General features: G+C 34.9%; 1 non-coding gene across 1 annotated transcript; it reads left to right on the forward strand.

Annotated features, from left to right (window-relative positions):
* Positions 1-777: 777 nt before the first annotated feature.
* LOC130937146 (small nucleolar RNA R71) lies at positions 778-885 on the forward strand. The gene has a single exon (XR_009068378.1). It is a non-coding gene; the product is annotated as a small nucleolar RNA R71 (small nucleolar RNA).
* Positions 886-18,037: the final 17,152 nt, after the last annotated feature.

The raw sequence follows: 18,037 nt of genomic DNA on the forward strand, positions 1-18,037 counted from the left end.
AAGAATACTCATCAGAGCTCATGAAGGGCAGAAGTAAGTCCAATGGAATCGCTATGGTCTCATTTTGAGCCTCAGATTCCAATGGTTCCTCATTGGGGAACTCAGAGGAGACTAGTGCACGCCCATTGAGGCCTTCCTCAGTGGTGTCCACTTCCTCTCTTCCCTCTCTAGATTCGGCCATGGTTATGGCTTTGCACTCTCCTTTTGGATTTTCTTCTGTATTACTTGGGAGAGTACTAGGAGGGAGTTCAGTAACTTTCTTGCTCAGCTGACCCACTTGTCCTCCCAAATTTCTGATGGAGGACCTTGTTGAGGTCTCTCTTGATTCTTCCATGAGAAATTTGGGTGATTTCTCCATGAAGAATTATAGGTGTTTTCATAGGGTTCTCCTAGGTAATTCACCTCTTCCATTGAAGGGTTCTCAGGATCATAAGCTTCTTCCTCAGATGAAGCATCCTTAGTACTGCCAGGTGCATTTTGCATTCCAGACAGACTTTGAGAAATCAAATTGACTTGTTGAGTCAATATCTTGTTCTGAGCCAATATGGCATTCAGAGTGTCAATCTCAAGAACTCCTTTCTTCTGACTAGTCCCATTGTTCACAGGATTCCTTTCAGAAGTGTACATGAATTGGTTATTTGCAACCATTTCAATTAGTTCCTGAGCCTCTGTAGGCGTCTTCTTCAGATGAAGAGATCCTCCAGCAGAGCTATCCAAGGACATCTTAGATAGTTCAGAGAGACCATCATAGAAAATACCTATGATGCTCCATTCAGAAAGCATGTCTGAGGGACATTTTCTGATTAATTGTTTGTATCTTTCCCAAGCTTCATAGAGGGATTCTCCATCCTTCTGTCTGAAGGTTTAGACTTCCACTCTAAGCTTACTCCATCTTTGTGGTGGAAAGAACTTTGCCAAGAAGGCATTGACTAGCTTTTCCCAAGAGTCCAGGCTTTCTTTAGGTTGAGAGTCCAACCATATTCTAGCTCTGTCTCTTACAGCAAAAGGGAATAGCATCAGTCTATAGACCTCAGGGTCTGCCCCATTAGTCTTGACTGTGTCACAGATTTGCAAGAACTCAGCTAAAAACTGATGAGGATCTTCCAATGGAAGTCCATGGAACTTGCAATTCTGTTGCATTAGAGAAACTAATTGAGGCTTAAGCTCAAAGTTGTTTGCTCCAATGGCAGGGATAGAGATGCTTCTCCCATAGAAGTTGGGAGTAGGTGCAGTAAAGTCACCCAGCACCTTCCTTGCATTGTTGGCATTGTTGTTGTTTTCGGCTGCCATGTGTTCTTCTTCTTTGAAGAATTCGGTCAGGTCCTTTAAAGAGAGTTGTGCTTTAGCTTCTCTTAGCTTTTTCTTCAAGGTCCTTTCAGGTTCAGGGTCAGCTTCAACAAGAATGCCTTTGTCTCTGCTCCTGCTCATAAGAAAGAGAAGAAAACAAGAGAATATGGAATCCTCTATGTCACAGTATAGAGATTCCTTGAGGTGTCAGAGGAAGAAAAATGGAAGACAGAGGTAGAAAATTCGAACTTATCAAAGAAGATGGAGTTCGAATTTTGCATTAAGGGATAGTGTTAGTCCAAAAATAGAAGGATGTGAGAAGAAGGGAAGTAATTTTCGAAAATTAAGTGAAAGATTTTGAAAATATTTTTGAAAAACATTACTTAATTTTCGAAAATGAAAGTGGGAAAGAAATAAAATGATTTTTGAAAAAGATTTTGAAATTAGAACTCAAAAAGATTTGATTGAAAATTATTTTGAAAAAGATGTGATTAAAAAGATTTGATTGAAAAGTTATGGTTTTAAAAAGATGTGATTGAAAAGATATGATTTGAAAACAATTTTAAAAGATATGATTTGAAAACAATTTTAAAAGATATGATTTTAAAAATTAATGACTTGCCTAACAAGAAAAGATATGATTCAAACATAAAACCTTCCTCAACAGAAAAGGCAAAAAATGTTCAATCAAATCATTAATTGTTAGTAAGTATCTTTGAAAAGGGAAAGAAATTGATTTTGAAAACATTTGATTGAAAAGATATGATTTGAAAAAGATTTGATTTTGAAAAACTTTGAAAACTTGAAAAAATTGATTTTGAAAACAAAATCTTCCCCCTTGTGCCATCCTGGCGTTAAACGCCCAGAATGGTGCACATTCTGGCGTTTAACGCCCAAACTACTACCCTTTTGGGCGTTAAACGCCCAACCAGGCACCCTGGCTGGCGTTTAAACGCCAGTCTGTCTTCTTCACTGGGCATTTTTGAATGCTCAGCTTTTTCTGTGTGATTCCTCTGCAGTATGTTCTGAATCTTCAATTCTCTGTATTATTGACTTGAAAAGACACAAATTAAAAATATTTTTGGTTTTTTTAATAATGAGGAATAATCAAAATGCAACTAAAATCAAATAACAATTCATGCAAGACACCAAACTTAGCAGTTTGTATACTACTGACACTAATGAGAATGCATATGAGACACATAAACACTCAAGTCAAGAGAATTCAAAGATCAAAACAAGGAAGTCATCAAGAACAACTTGAAGATCAATGAGGACACATGCATGAATGCAATAAGAATAGAAACATGCAATTAACACTAAACTTAAAATGAGACTCTAGACTCAAACAAGAAATATTTTTGGATTTTATGATTTTGTAATTTTTTTGTGCTTTTTCGAAAATTAAGTGAAAAGGAAAATAAAGGTATCAAAATTCTTAATGAGAATTTCAGGAATCATGCAATGTTAGTCTAAAGCTTTAGTCTAAAGGAATTAGACATAGCTAGCTAAGCTTCAGCAAGACATTGCATTCAAGAGCTAAATTGATGATGATCAATCAGCTTTGGTGATGATAAGAACATCACCTTGAAACACTAGAATTCATTCTTAAGAACTCTGAAGAAAAATAATACCTAATCTAAGCAACAAGATGAACCTTCAGTTGTCCATACACAAGAACAATCCCCGGCAACGGCGCCAAAAACTTGGTGCTTGTTGCCGGATCAGAAATTTGGCATTGATGTTACCGGACAAAAAGCTTGCTCAAAACTTGAACAATCCCCGGCAACGGCGCCAAAAACTTGGTGCGCGAAATTGTGAACACTACAACTTCACACAACTAACCAGCAAGTGCACTGGGTTGTCCAAGTAATACCTTACGCGAGTAAGGGTCGATCCTACGGAGATTGGTGGTATGAAGCAAGCTATGGTCACCTTGTAAATCTCAGTCAGGCAGACTCAAATGGGTATAGATGATGAATGAAAATAACATAAAGATAAAGATAGAGATACTTATGTATATCATTGGTGTAAGAGCTTCAGACAAGCATATGAAGATGCCTTCCCTTCCGTCTCTCTGCTTTCCTACTGCCTTCATCCAATCCTTCTTACTCCTTTCCATGGCAAGCTCGTGTAGGGTTTCACCATTGTCAGTGGCTACCTCCCATCCTCTCAGTGAAAGCGATTGCATATGTCCTGTCACGGCATAGCGAAATTCAACTGTCGGTTCTCGGTCAGGCCGGAATAATATCCATTGATACTTTTGCGTCTGTCACTAACGCCCTAGCCTGCTAGGAGTTTGAAGCACGTCACAGTCATTCGGTCATTGAATCCTACTCAGAATACCACAGACAAGGTTAGACCTTCCGGATTCTCTTGAATGCCGCCATCAGTTCTTGCCTATACCACGAAGACTCTGATCTCACGGAATGGCTGGCTCGTTTTGTCAGGCGAGCACTCGGTTGTCAGGCGATCAACCATGCATCGTGCAATCAGGAATCCAAGAGATATTCACTAAGCCTCAGATGCTTGTAGAACAAGAATGGTTGTCAGTCACCTTGTTCATGGGTGAGAATGGTGATGGGCGTCAATCATCACCTTCATCATGTTGAAGAACAAGTGATATCTTGGTAAAAGAACAAGCGGAATTGAATGGAAGAACAATAGTAATTGCATTAATACTCGAGATACAGCAGAGCTCCACACCTTAATCTATGGTGTGTAGAAACTCCACCGTTGAAAATACATAAGAACAAAAGTGATCATTGGTTTCGGCCCCAGAGAGGGAACCAGAAGAACCAAGATCTGATCTAAGAACTAGATGTCCAAAGATGAAAATACAATAGTAAAAGGTCCTACTTATAGAAAACTAGTAGCCTAAGGTGTACAAAGGTGAGTAAATGACATAAAAATCCACTTCCGGGCCCACTTGGTGTGTGCTTGGGCTGAGCAATGAAGTAATTTTCGTGTAGAGACTCTTCTTGGCGTTTAACTCCCATTTTGGTGCCAGTTTGGGCGTTTAACTCCCATTCTTGTGCCAGTTTGGGCGTTTAACGCTGGGAATTCTGAGGGTGACTTTGAACGCCGGTTTGGGCCATCAAATCTTGGGCAAAGTATGGACTATTATATATTGCTGGAAAGCCCAGGATGTCTACTTTCCAACGCCGTTGAGAGCGCGCCAATTGGGCTTCTGTAGCTCCAGAAAATCCTCTTCGAGTGCAGGGAGGTCAGAATCCAACAGCATCTGCAGTCCTTTTTAGTCTCTGAATCAGATTTTTGCTCAGGTCCCTCAATTTCAGCCAGAAAATACCTGAAATCACAGAAAAACACACAAACTCATAGTAAAGTCCAGAAAAGTGAATTTTAACTAAAAACTAATAAAAATATAATAAAAACTCAACTAAAGCTACCAAAAACATACTAAAAACAATGCCAAAAAGCGTACAAATTATCCGCTCATCATAGGTGCAGTAAAGTCACCCAGCACCTTCCTTGCATCGTTGGCATTGTTGTTGTTTTCAGCTGCCATGTCTTCTTCTTTGAAGATTTTTGTTAGGTCCTCTACAGAGAGTTGTGCTTTAGCTTCTCTTAGCTTTCGCTTCAAGGTCCTTTCAGGTTCAGGGTCAGCCTCAACAAGAATGCTTTTGTCTTTGCTCCTGCTCATATAAAAGAGAAGAGAACAGGAAAATATGGAATCCTCTATGTCACAGTATAGAGATTCCTTGAGGTTTCAGAGGAAAAGAAAAATAGAAGGAAGAGGTAGAAGAATTCGAACTTATCAAGAAAGATAGAGTTCGAATTGTGCATTGAGGAGGAGTGTTAGTCCATAAATAGAAGGATGTGAGAAGAGGGGAAGAAATTTTCGAAAATAAATTAAAAATATTTTAAAAACATTTTAAAAAAATACTAATTGATTTTTGAAAACTAAGAGTAGAAAAAAATCAAGTGATTTTTGAAAAAGATTTTGAAATTAGAAATTAAAAAGATATGATTGAAAACTATTTTGAAAAAGATGTGATTAAAAAGATATGATTTAAAAGATATGGTTTTAAAAAGATATGATTGAAATGAGATGGTTGAAAAACAATTTAAAAAGATTTGATTTTGAAAATTAATGACTTGGCTAACAAGAAATTTAAAAGATATGATTCAGACATTAAACCTTTCTCAACAGAAAAGGCAACAAACTTGAAATGTTGAATCAAATCATTAATTGTTAGCAAGTATTTTTGAAAATGGAAAGAAATTGATTTTGAAAATATATGATTGAAAAGATATGATTTGATAAAGATTTGATTTTGAAAAATTTTGAAAACCTGAAAAAAATTTGAATTAAAAACAAAATCTTCCCTCTTGTGCCATCCTGGCGTTAAACGCCCAGAATGGTATCCATTCTGGCGTTTAACCCCCAAAACACTACCCTTTTGGGCGTTAAACGCCCAGCTAGGTGCCCTGGTTGGCGTTTAAACGCCAGTTTTCCTTCCTCACTGGGCGTTTTGAACGCCCAGCCTTTTTCTGTGTAATTCCTCTGCTGTATGTTTTGAATCTTCAATTCTTTGTATTATTGACTTGAAAAGACACAAATTAAAAAATTTTTTTTTGAATTTTTAATGATGAGGAATAATCAAAATGCAACTAAGACCAAATAAACAATGCATGCAAGACACCAAACTTAGAAGTTTGTATACTACTGACACTAACAAATTAAGAATGCATGTGAGAAACAACAAAACACACAAGACAAGAGAATTTAAAGATCAGAGCAAGGAAATCATCAAGAACAACTTGAAGATCAATGAAGACACATGAATTCGGAAAATGCAAGAAGAACAGAAACATTAAATGTTAGTCTAAAGCTTTAGTCTAAAGAAATTAGACATGGCTAGCCAAGCTTCAGCAAGACATTACATTCAAGAGCTAAATTGATGAGAATCAATCAGCTTTGGTCATGATAAGAACATCACCTTGAAACACGAGAATTCATTCTTAAGAACTCTGAAGAAAAATACCTAATCTAAGCAACAAGATGAACCGTCAGTTGTCCAAACTCAAACAATCCCCGGCAACGGCGCCAAAAACTTGGTGCACGGAATTGTGATCATCAATGGCGCCATCAACATGGTACGCTCAATTGCAATCTCAACTCTTTATCACAACTTCGCACAACTAACCAGCAAGTGCACTGGGTCGTCCAAGTAATAAACCTTACGTGAGTAAGGGTCGATCCCACGGAGATTGTTGGTATGAAGCAAGCTATGGTCATCTTGTAAATCTCAGTCAAGTAGATTCAAATGGTTATGGAGGATTAATTATTAAAAGATAAATAAAACATGAAATAAAGATAGAGATACTTATGTAATTCATTGGTGAGAATTTCAGATAAGCGTATGGAGATGCTTTGTCCCTTTCGTCTCTCTGCTTTCCTACTATCTTCATCCAATCCTTCTTACTCCTTTCCATGGCACGCTGTATGTTGGGCATCACCGTTGTCAGTGGCTACAGTCCCGTCCTCTCAGTGAAAATGTTCAACGCGCTCTGTCACAGCACGGCTAATCATCTGTCGGTTCTCAATCAGGCTGGAATAGAATCCAGTGATTCTTTTGCGTCTGTCACTAATGCCCAGCCTTCAGGAGTTTGAAGCTCGTCACAGTCATTCAATCATTTAATCCTACTCAGAATACCACAGACAAGGTTTAGACCTTCCGAATTCTCTTGAATGCTGCCATCAATTCTAGCTTATACCACGAAGATTCCGATTAAGGGATCCAAGAGATATCCACTCAATATAAGGTAGAACGGAGGTGGTTGTCAGGCACACGTTCATAGGTGAGAATGATAATGAGTGTCATGGATCATCACATTCATCAAGTTGAGGAACAAGTGATATCTTAGAACAAGAACAAGCTGAATTGAATAGAAGAACAATAGTAATTGCATTAATACTCGAGGTACAGTAGAGCTCCACACCTTAATCTATGGTGTGTAGAAACTCCACCGTTGAAAATACATAAGTGATAATGGTGATCATTGGCTTTGGCCCCAGAGAGGGAACCAGAAGAACCAAGATGAAAATACAATAGCAAAAGGTCCTATTTGTAGAGAACTTAGTAGCTTAGGGTTTACAAAGATGAGTAAATGACATAAAAATCTACTTCTGGGCCCACTTGGTGTGTGCTTGGGCTGAGCATTGAAGCTTTCATGTGTAGAGACTTTTTTTGGAGTTAAACGCCAGCTTTTGTGCCAGTTTGGGCGTTTAACTCCCATTCTTGTGCCAGTTCTGGCGTTTAACGCCGGGCAGTCTTGAGCTGATTTGGAACGCCGGTTTGGGCCATCAAATCTCGGGTAAAGTATGAACTATTATACATTTCTGGAAAGCCCAGGATGTCTACTTTCCAACACAATTGAGAACGCGCCAATTGGGGTTCTGTAGCTCCAGAAAATCTACTTCAAGTGCAGGGAGGTCAGAATCCAACAACATCTGCAGTCCTTTTCAGCATTTCAGCCAGAAAATACCTGAAATCAAAGAAAAACACAAAAACTCATAGTAAAGTCCAGAAAAGTGAATTTTAAATAAAAACTAATAAAAATATAATAAAAACTAACTAAAACATACTAAAAACATACTAAAAACAATGCCAAAAAGCGTATAAATTATCCGCTCATCAGGGGTGAATCAAGAGTTGTGACACCAGAGGCTGAAACGTCTTGTAGGGTACAGTGTGAAGATGGCAAAGGTGGTGATATGAACGAGGCTGGATCAGAAACTGAACCAGAGCATGTAAACGAGGTGGATGGTGGAAGTTTGAAGTGATATGAGCAGATGAAGGGAAATGTGAAGACCTGAGAGTTAGCAGTGGAGTCTGGAGCAGAGTTATATAATGATGCCGAAGATATTATGGCAATATTACAAGCTCAGAATGAAAAAATTACTAACAGAAAAAGGAGGGAAAAATAGAAAGAAAAAGCGAGAAGGAGTAGACCTAAGAACTCCAATAAGGTATGTAAAAATATTTTTAAATGATTTATAATTGTTGGAATATTAGGGGTTTAGAAGGTGATGGAAAGTTGAGTATGATGAAAGAACTGAAAAACAAATTTAGATTGAACATGTTAGGGTTGATGGAAACTATGAGAGAAGTGATGACTAGGTTTGACGTAATACGTATTTGGGAAAATGACATGGTGAGTTGGGAATATGTGGAATCTGTAGGTGCTTCTAGAGGTTTATTGTTAATGTGGGATAATATGTTGTTTAAAGTATGCTGCCCAAATTTTCTGTAAACTGTTTTGTTTCCATTCATGTCTTGGTTTTGGGTACTTTGAACTCTGCTTTACTCTGTTTTTACCCAACTAATTCATGGATGACAGGGCAAGCTTTCTTATTCTTTTTAATTTCCTGGTTTATAAATTACATCTTGGATGATTCAATCACACTTTTTGATATTTTTATTTGATTCATCCCTAACTTCCTTGTTTGAATTTGAGTTATCTGTTGCTTTTATTTGTGAATCTTCGTTACTTAGAAAATGTTCATCATGCCACTTACTTTACCCATTTTTTTCCTAACTCATTAATTTTAACCTCCTAAACTCTTTTTCAATTCTAACCAAACCTAACCTTTTAAAACATTTTTTTCTGGTTTTTCCTATCCTCTCTAACCTTCTAACCAAGGCCTGATGATAGTTTTTTCCTAATTAATATGGATTCTCATACATTTTGGATTGTGAAATTTTTTCTTCTCGGATTTTAAACTCTTGAGCCATCCTTAATGCACATTTATTTAACTCATTTTCCTTCCTCTGCTGCTCCTTTGCCACTATGTGCTTATTTTATTATTTGCCTACCTGTTTTCCCATTCCCATTATATCCTTGATTTCTGTCTTTCAGAATGTCTGACACCCAAAGAAAGGGAAAAGAAAAGGCAACTACTGGCAAACGGAAAAGAGGTGAATCTGCTATGCCTCTCATGGAACTTCTGCACGATGACTCCTGGCGGGACAAGCACTTTACCGCGCAGGAGAAGGCTGACCAACTCCTCCCTGCCAATGATCCCATTAAGTTTGTAAACTGGTACTGTGAGCTGAAGTTTCCTAAGTTTGCTACCTCCAGAAATCTATACCTGGAGAGGACTTTGAAAATCCCAGAAGAACTACAGCAGTACACCTCCGATCAGATCAAACAGAAAGGCTGGTTCTTCTTAGAGCGAAACTTGACTGAGGTAAATGCTTCCTGGGTAAAAGAGTTTTACTACAATTACTTCAAGACTTCCCTAGATGCCATGCACCTCAGAGGAAAACAGATGCTGGTCACTGAAGAGGTCATTGAGGATATTCTGCACCTTCCACCAAAGTCCGATCAGCCTGACGGTTACCAAAAGGCTGAGGAGGACATGCGCTTCATGAGGTTTGATTGGGATGCCGTAAAGGCAAGGATAGCCCTTGACCCGACTGTTCCATGGGTCATGGGTCAGGACACCACCATGCCAAAGGGGATTAAGCGGATTTATTTAAATGATGAGGCTAGGTTATGGCATCAGATCCTGAGCAACTTTGTTATGCCAAGTACCCATGAGACGGTGATACCTACTGCCATGATCACCCTCCTCTGGTGTGTGATGGAGGATAAGGACCTGTACCTACCACGATTCATCCAGAACTATATGGCTAGAGTACATATCCGAGGCACCCTCCCCTTCCCTTTTCTGGTTACTCAACTAGGCCGTCAGGCTGACGTGCCTTGGGAGGACGCGGATGAGAGGCCACCTGCTGCAGAGTGCAGGAAGATTATTCCTCACAGCAGGAACTTTCTGGCCTTGGGCTACAAACCTGATTTCCTTACTCCTTCAGATGAGACAGCCACACCTTCAGCTGCCCCCTCTTCTTCCATTGCTGCACCTACCCCGCCCACTGCTTCTCCCGCTACTCATGAGCCTATTTACCATTTTGTGCATCGAATGTTCGCCCACTTGGACCGTATGGAGCGTCGCAGCAAGCGATGCTATGAGCACCTCAAGTTGATGATCCGGTCCGGCGGCGACATCCCCTCCGAGCCTGACACCCCTTCTGATATATCTGAGGCGGCGGCATTCGATCATGAGGAGCCGGCACCCACACGGGCTGAGCAGGCAAGCCCGGAGCAGGCTATGTCATACACTGAGGCGCCACACCAGATACAGGCCACAGATCCTGAGATTCCTATCCAGTCAAATCCTCCTCTGCAGCAGACAGATCCTCATACCCTCATCCAGTCTGTAGATCCTCAGACCACCACCACAGAGACTCCGGCTACCCATCCTTCCAGTGATGACACCCCTTCACACCCTACTTGAGTGAGCATCGGGGACGATGCTTTATTTTAAGTGTGGGGAGGTCGCCATCTCTGGCGTATTTTTTGGTGAACCACTACAAACCCTTCTATTTTATTTTGGCTATTTTTCTGTATTTTTCTCTTGATTTTTATTTTTTTTCGGTACTTATACATTACTCTTTTCATGTATTTCTACTCTGTTTCTGCATTTTGCACTTTAGTTCATATTTTAGCCGTTTAGATTAGTTTGCAGTTCTAACTTATTAGTGATAGAATATGTGGATAAATTAGTATAGTTTACCCTTTTAGCATATAATAGTTTAATTTGGTCAAAAAAATAAAAAGGAGTAAGCTAGAGACCTTAACAGAATCAATCCATACACCTTGTATATATAGCATTACATGTTAGTTAGTTAACAATATTTCATCAAGGAGAAACACTAGAACTTTAAAGCCACCTTAAGTTTTACATTGAGAATAATGGGAATTTTTAACTAAACCTGCATGACATATATGAATGATATATGATTTTGAGTTAGAGAACACGCAGCCTGTGAGTTTTGAGTTTCATTGTATGGTTACATTTAAGCCATAATATTTTATTCCTGTGTGTTTCACCCTTCTCATTTATTCTGGTGTTCTATACTTTGTTTTAATCTATATGTCCGATTATAGAATATAGATACATGCCAAGAAAGTGATTGAGGCCATTGCTTGTTTCTAACCCACTTGTCCCAAAAATTAACCTGCCTTTTACATCACCCTTGTTAGCCCCCTTGAGCCTTTAAATCCCCTCTTGTTTTATAACAACATTACTAGCCTTAAGCAGAAAAACAAAATAAAAATCCCAAGTTGAATCCTTGGTTAGCTTAAGATAGAAATTGTGTATTGTTTAAGTGTGGGGAAACCTATTGGGAACATGGATGATGAAAAATAGGGTAGAAAGTTGAAAAGAATAAAGATGTTCCAAATTAAGAATTTTTGGGAAACATGCTCATATGAAATTAAAGTAATTAAATTACCATGTGCATTAAAAAAATATTTATTTTATTTGAATAAAGGGGATACAAGAGAATTTCCCAATTGCAAAATGAAAACAATGCACATAGGATAAAAATTAAAATAAGGCATGAGCATGTAACATCAAAAGTGGGAAAAATATGGGGAAATAGGTAAAGAAGCTTTACTTTAGAAAGTATGTATGTTAGGTGAGATCTTAGACTAATTAAGGATTCACTTATTAGCTCACTTAGCCTTATACATATACCCCTACCTTTACCTTGACTCCATTACAACCTTAATTAAAGACCTCATGATTTTTGTATGCCTATATTCTATAATTGTTGATTGGTTAGATGAAGAACAAGGTTATAGAAAGAAAGAATAAAAAGAAGAATAGAGTGATTAACCCAATAAACACTGAATGACTAGAGAGTAAACACAAAAATCCAGTGAGAGTTCACTAACTCATTAACATATATCTCTGCTTAAATTATTAATTGTCTTGCAAGTTTATAAAATATTTTTCTCTCCCATCTCAATTGTAACAGTGCTTTATCATTATCTAAGGTTTGGCTATATATATATATATATATATATATATATATATATATATATATATATATATATATATATATATATATATTCCTTGAGAATTTGAATTAATTTAACTATATGTAAGCTTTATATACAAGTGAATAACAAATTAGAATTGCATGATGCATCATTCATTTAGTTAGTTGCATTTAGATTAGATTGCATTGCATGACATTCCACCACTTTAACCTTACTTTTTACCTTGGATTTAGCATGAGGACATGCTATTGTTTAAGTGTGGGGAGGTTGATAAACCCATATTTTATGAAATATTATGTACTTAATTTGAGTGATTTATTCAATCCTTCACCTACTTATTCATGTAAATTGCATGGTTTTACTTTCCCTTCCTTATTATGTGATATTTGTGAAAAACATGTTTCCTATGCTTTGAAATTAATTATTTTAATTCCCCTTTATTATCATTCGATGCCGTGATTGGTGTGTTGAGTTGTTCTAGATCTCCTAAGGCAGGAATGGCTTAAAGGATGGAAAGAAAACATACAAAAATGAAAGGAAAGCATAAAACGGAGTTTGTGAAGAAACTGGCAGCGACGCGACCGACTGGATGACGCGGCCGCATGCCAAGCGCGAAGAAGCAACGACGCGGCCGCACACCTAAAGAAGAACACCTATGACGCGGCCGCATGACTGACGCGACCGCGCGACAAGGAAAATTCCAATTGACGTGACCGCGTGTCCCATGCGGATGCATGACAGAGGCCACGCACCAGAAATTGCAGAAAACGCTCATAGCGAATTCTGAAGCCCTTTTTGGCCCAAATCCAAGTTCAGAAGGCATAGACCAGAGGTTATGAAGTGAGGGAATGCATCCATTCAAAGAGAGTCTCCAATTTTAGTCACTTTCCATGATTTAGGTTTAGTTGGAGAGAGGTTCTCTCCTCTCTCTTTAGGATTAGAATTTAGATTTAGGATTTTATTTGCTTTAAGGATTATCTTTTTATCAGGTTCAATATTCCTTTTTCATTACTTGCTTTCTCAATTTAGTTTATAAATTCTTCTATGTTACAGATTACTCTTTCGAATTAATGTTAATTGAGGTATTTCAGTTGATTGCTGCTTTCTTTTATTTATGTTACTGTTGCTTCCCATCTGAAGGCATTTTTATTCCAGTAGATTTACTTTTCCCCTTTTTTGGTCTTGGTTAAGAAAACAGTAACTCAGGAGTTATCAAACTCAAATATGCTTGATAATTGTTATCTTTGCTAATTGAATTGTTCTTCAATAATCCCAATCTTTTCTCCGGAAATAAATAGGATCCGAAGATCAGACTAATTAATCCCTTGACCTTCCTTTGCCTTAGTAAGGGTTAACAAAGTGGAATTAAGATTCAATTTTCATCATCATTGATAAGGATAACTAAGACTGGACTTTTAATTTCTCATACCTTGCCAAAAGTCTATTGTACAGTTATTTATTTATTTTAATTGCCATTTAATTTACTCGTCATAAAATTACTTGTTCCTCATTCTTGAAACCCCAAATTTACAATCTCCATAACCAATAATAAGAACATACTTCCCTGCAGTTCCTTGAGAAGACGACCCGAGGTTTGAATACTTCGGTTATCAATTTATTTAGGGGTTTGTTACTTGTGACAACCAAAACGTTTGCAAGAAAGGACTTTTGTTGGTTTAGAAGCTATACTTGCAACGAAAATTTATTCTAATTCTAGACCACGCAAAAGTTCTCTCTTCAATAACAAAAATATAAGATATCTCAATATTATTCGAAAAAAATATTCTAAAGAACCGTTAGGGAGATTTAATTATCAACAAGACTTTTAGTATTAAATTTATTAAGAAGAATTAAATAATTTTTTATAAAAAAACGAATACCTTTAAGTATTTTTTTATTTTTTTATAAACATATTTTCTCTCTATTCATCAGTCTTTTTCAAGCTTTATTTATACACTTTTATTTATAGCAAAAAAATATTATTGCAAACCACTAATTACATTAATATCTCATTTGATGTTTTTGAATGTTACGCAACAATTTTAATAGACAGACATCTTATCAACAATGACCTTATTCATTTGGGAAATTTGATCGTACATAAGGGGGATAACGCCAAGGGTTCGGGATTTCATATTCCTCGGTACTTATGCTTTTATTGTGGAGCTTACGAACCTTTTTAGCTCTGTTCAAATGGAGAAAAATAAAGAATTGAATTTTCAGAATGCTTTTATCATAAGTTTTACTTTTATGATATGTATTGCAACAATATTTTGGAGCCTTATTTTAAACTTACTTTTACTAATACAAGTTTATCTTGGTCTCCTATATATTGTGCTATTTTTTTCGTTATCGATGTAAAGTAGTAGTCAGTGCTGTAAAACTATATTCGTATACAATATCATGGTTTACAATCTTAGGAGGCATTAAGATAGCTCTAATGATGAATTTTATAATATTTCTAATATCATTTTTACTATGGTTATATACAAAAAGAAGGAGATTAGATTTTCAAGGTATTAGTTTTACCGATAATATTGTGCTGTAAGTGTATGAATAGTTGTAATTCATATATATAACTAGTGTAGCGCGGACCAAATGTTGATCCATTGTAAAAATTTGTTGGTGTTTGTCTATTAATACTAATAATTGTTACTGTTCTATTATCTATTTTTGAGAGGCCAAATAATCTTGTTATTTTTCTAGCCTATATGAACGGGTTTACTTAAATATAAAATATGTTATATTTGTATATATAAATAACTACAAGATATTAAATTTAATGTTAATTTATATAATTACATGAATTCTTACTTTTATGTGTTCCTAGTGCATTACCTGTGCGATTCACGGGCGATAATTAATAGTATTAGATAATATTGATTACAAACTTACTAATTAAAACAAAATGGAATTAAAATGAAAATAATTCAAAAAAGACAAAGAATATCACATTGCAAAGTCACGTATTGCTTTTCTGATTTGACATCAAAGTTCAACATATTATGCTGTTTTTTAGTGTAAGCATCACATATTTTTTCTTTTTTATTATATACTAAGTTTTTCTTTATTTTTTTCTTGCAACAATTTTCTAATTTGGAGATACAGAGCACGCGTCCAAGCCAGAACCATGTATGTTGGGTTTTTTTGTTTTATATAACTTTTATTTTAACTAAAAAAATGTGGTTATTGTATTTAATTCAATTAGATTACAAAAACATAAGATATCTCATTTTTATTTGAAAAAATTATTCTAAAGAACCGTTAGGGATATTTAATTATCAAAAAGGACCTTTAGTATCAAAATTATTAAGAAGAATTAATTTTTTTATTGAAAAACAAATATCACTAAGTTATTTTTTATTTTGTTTATAAACATATTTTCTCTCTATTTATCTGTCTTTTTCAATATTTATTTATCCACTTTCATTTGTAACAAAAAATTATTATTGCGAACCGCTAATTACATTAATAACTCACTTGTTTTTGAAGGTTACCCAATAATTTCGGTGGATAAACATCTTATCAACAATGACCTTATTCATTTTAGAAATTTGGTCGTATATAAATGGGATAACGTCAAGGGTTCGGCGAATTTAAATAATTACATGAATTCTTACTTTTATGTGTTCTTAGTGCATTACCAAGCGAATTACGGGCGATACTTAATAGTATTAGATAATATTGATTAAGAACTTACTAATTAAAATAAAAAATAATTCAAAAAAGACAAAAAAAAATATCGAATTGCAAAGTCACGTGTTGCTTTTCTGAGATTAACATCAAAGTTCAGCATATTATGCTGCTTTTTAGTGTAAACACCACATAATTTCACATTTTCTTTTGTAAACTAACTTTTTTTATTATTTTCTTGCAGCAATCTTCGGATTTGGAGATACAGAGCATGCGTTCAAGCCAGAACCATATAAGTTGGGTTTTTTTTTTGAATTATATAACTAGTATTTTAATTAAAAAATATGTTTATTGTGTTTAATTCAATTAGATGACAAAAATATAAAATATCTCAATATCATTTAAAAAATTTATTCTAAAGAATCATTTGGGAGTTTTAATTATCAAAAAGGACTTTTAGTATCAAAATTATTAAGAATTAATTTTTTTATAGAAAAACAAATATCTCTAAATTATTTTTTTATAAACATATTTTTTCGCTATTTATGTAATTTTTTCAAACTATATTTATACACTTTCATTTATAACAAAAAATTATTATTGCGAACCATTAATTAAATTAATAACTCATTTGGTGTTTTTGAAGATTACCCAACAATTTTGGTGGACACACATCTTATCAACATTAACTTTATTCATTTGAGAAATTTCGTCGTACATAAGTGGGATAACGCCAAGGGTTCAGGGTTTCATGTTTCTCAGTACCTACCGTTTAATAATTGTAGAACTGACGAACCTTTTTACCTCTGTTCAATTTGAGAAAAATTAATAATTGAATTTTTAGAACGCTTTTATCATAGGTTTTACTTCTATGATATGTATTGCTACAATATTTTGCAACCTTATTTTAAACTTAATTTTACTAATACAAGTTTATCTTGAGCTCATATGTATGGTGCTACTTTTTTGTTATCGATGTAAAGCAGTATTCAGTTCTGTAAAATTATATTTGTGTACGATGACATTGTTATGATTTACAATCCAAGGAGGCATTAAGATAGCTCTAATGATGGGTTTCATAATATTTTTAATACCGTTTTTTTACTATGGTTATATACAAAAAGAATTAAATTAGATTTTTAAGGTATTAGTTTTACCGATAATATTATGCTGTAAGTGTATGAATAGTTGTAATTTATATATATAATTAGTGCAAAATTCGCGCTACACACGGACCAAATATTGATCCATTGTAAAAATTTGTTGGTGTTTGTCTATTAATACTAATAATTGTTACTCTTCTATTATCAATTTTTGAGAGACCAAATAATCTTGTTATTTTTCTAGCGTATATGAACGGGGTTACTTAAATACAAAATCTGTTATATTTGTGTATTTAAATAATTACAAGATATTAAATTTAATGTTAATTTATATTACATGAATTTTTACTTTTATGTGTTCCTAGTGCATTACCCATGTGAATCACGGGCAATACTTAACAGTGTTAGATAATATTGATTACCAACTTACTAATTAAAACAAAATAAAATTAAAATAAAAAATAATTTAAAAAAGACAAAGAATATCACATTGCAAAGTCATGTGTTGCTTTTCTGAGCTTGACATCAAAGATCAGCATATTATACTATTTTTTAGTGTAAGCATCATATAATTTTCCTTTTTTTATTTCAAACTAACTTTCTCTTTATTCTTTTCCTACAATAATCTTCTGATTTTGAGATAAAGAGCACGCATCCAAGCCAGAACCATGTAAGTTGTGTTTTTTTTTTTTTTTTGAAATTATATATGTAACTTGCATTTTAACTAAAAAAGGTGGTTATTGTGTTTAATTCAATTAGATGACAAAAATATAAGATATCTCAATATCATTTGAAAAATTTATTCTAAAGAACCATCAGGGAGATTTAATTATTAAAATGAATTTTTTGTATCAAATTATTAAGAAAAGTTAAAATTTTTTTAGAGAAAAATATCTTTAAGTTATTTTTTATTTTTTTAAATATATTTTCTCTTTATTTATCTGTCTTTTTTAAACTTTATTTGTACACTTTCATTTATTACAAAAAATTATTATGACAAACTACTAATTACATTAATAACTCATTTGTTGTTTTTGAAGGTTACCCAACAATTTCGTTGGACAAACATCTTATCAACAATGACCTTATTCATTTGAAAAATTTGGTCACACATAAGGGTGATAACGCCAAGG

The sequence above is a fragment of the Arachis stenosperma genome, chromosome 6 (genome assembly GCF_014773155.1).
Source record: "Arachis stenosperma cultivar V10309 chromosome 6, arast.V10309.gnm1.PFL2, whole genome shotgun sequence".
Lineage (NCBI taxonomy): Eukaryota > Viridiplantae > Streptophyta > Magnoliopsida > Fabales > Fabaceae > Arachis > Arachis stenosperma.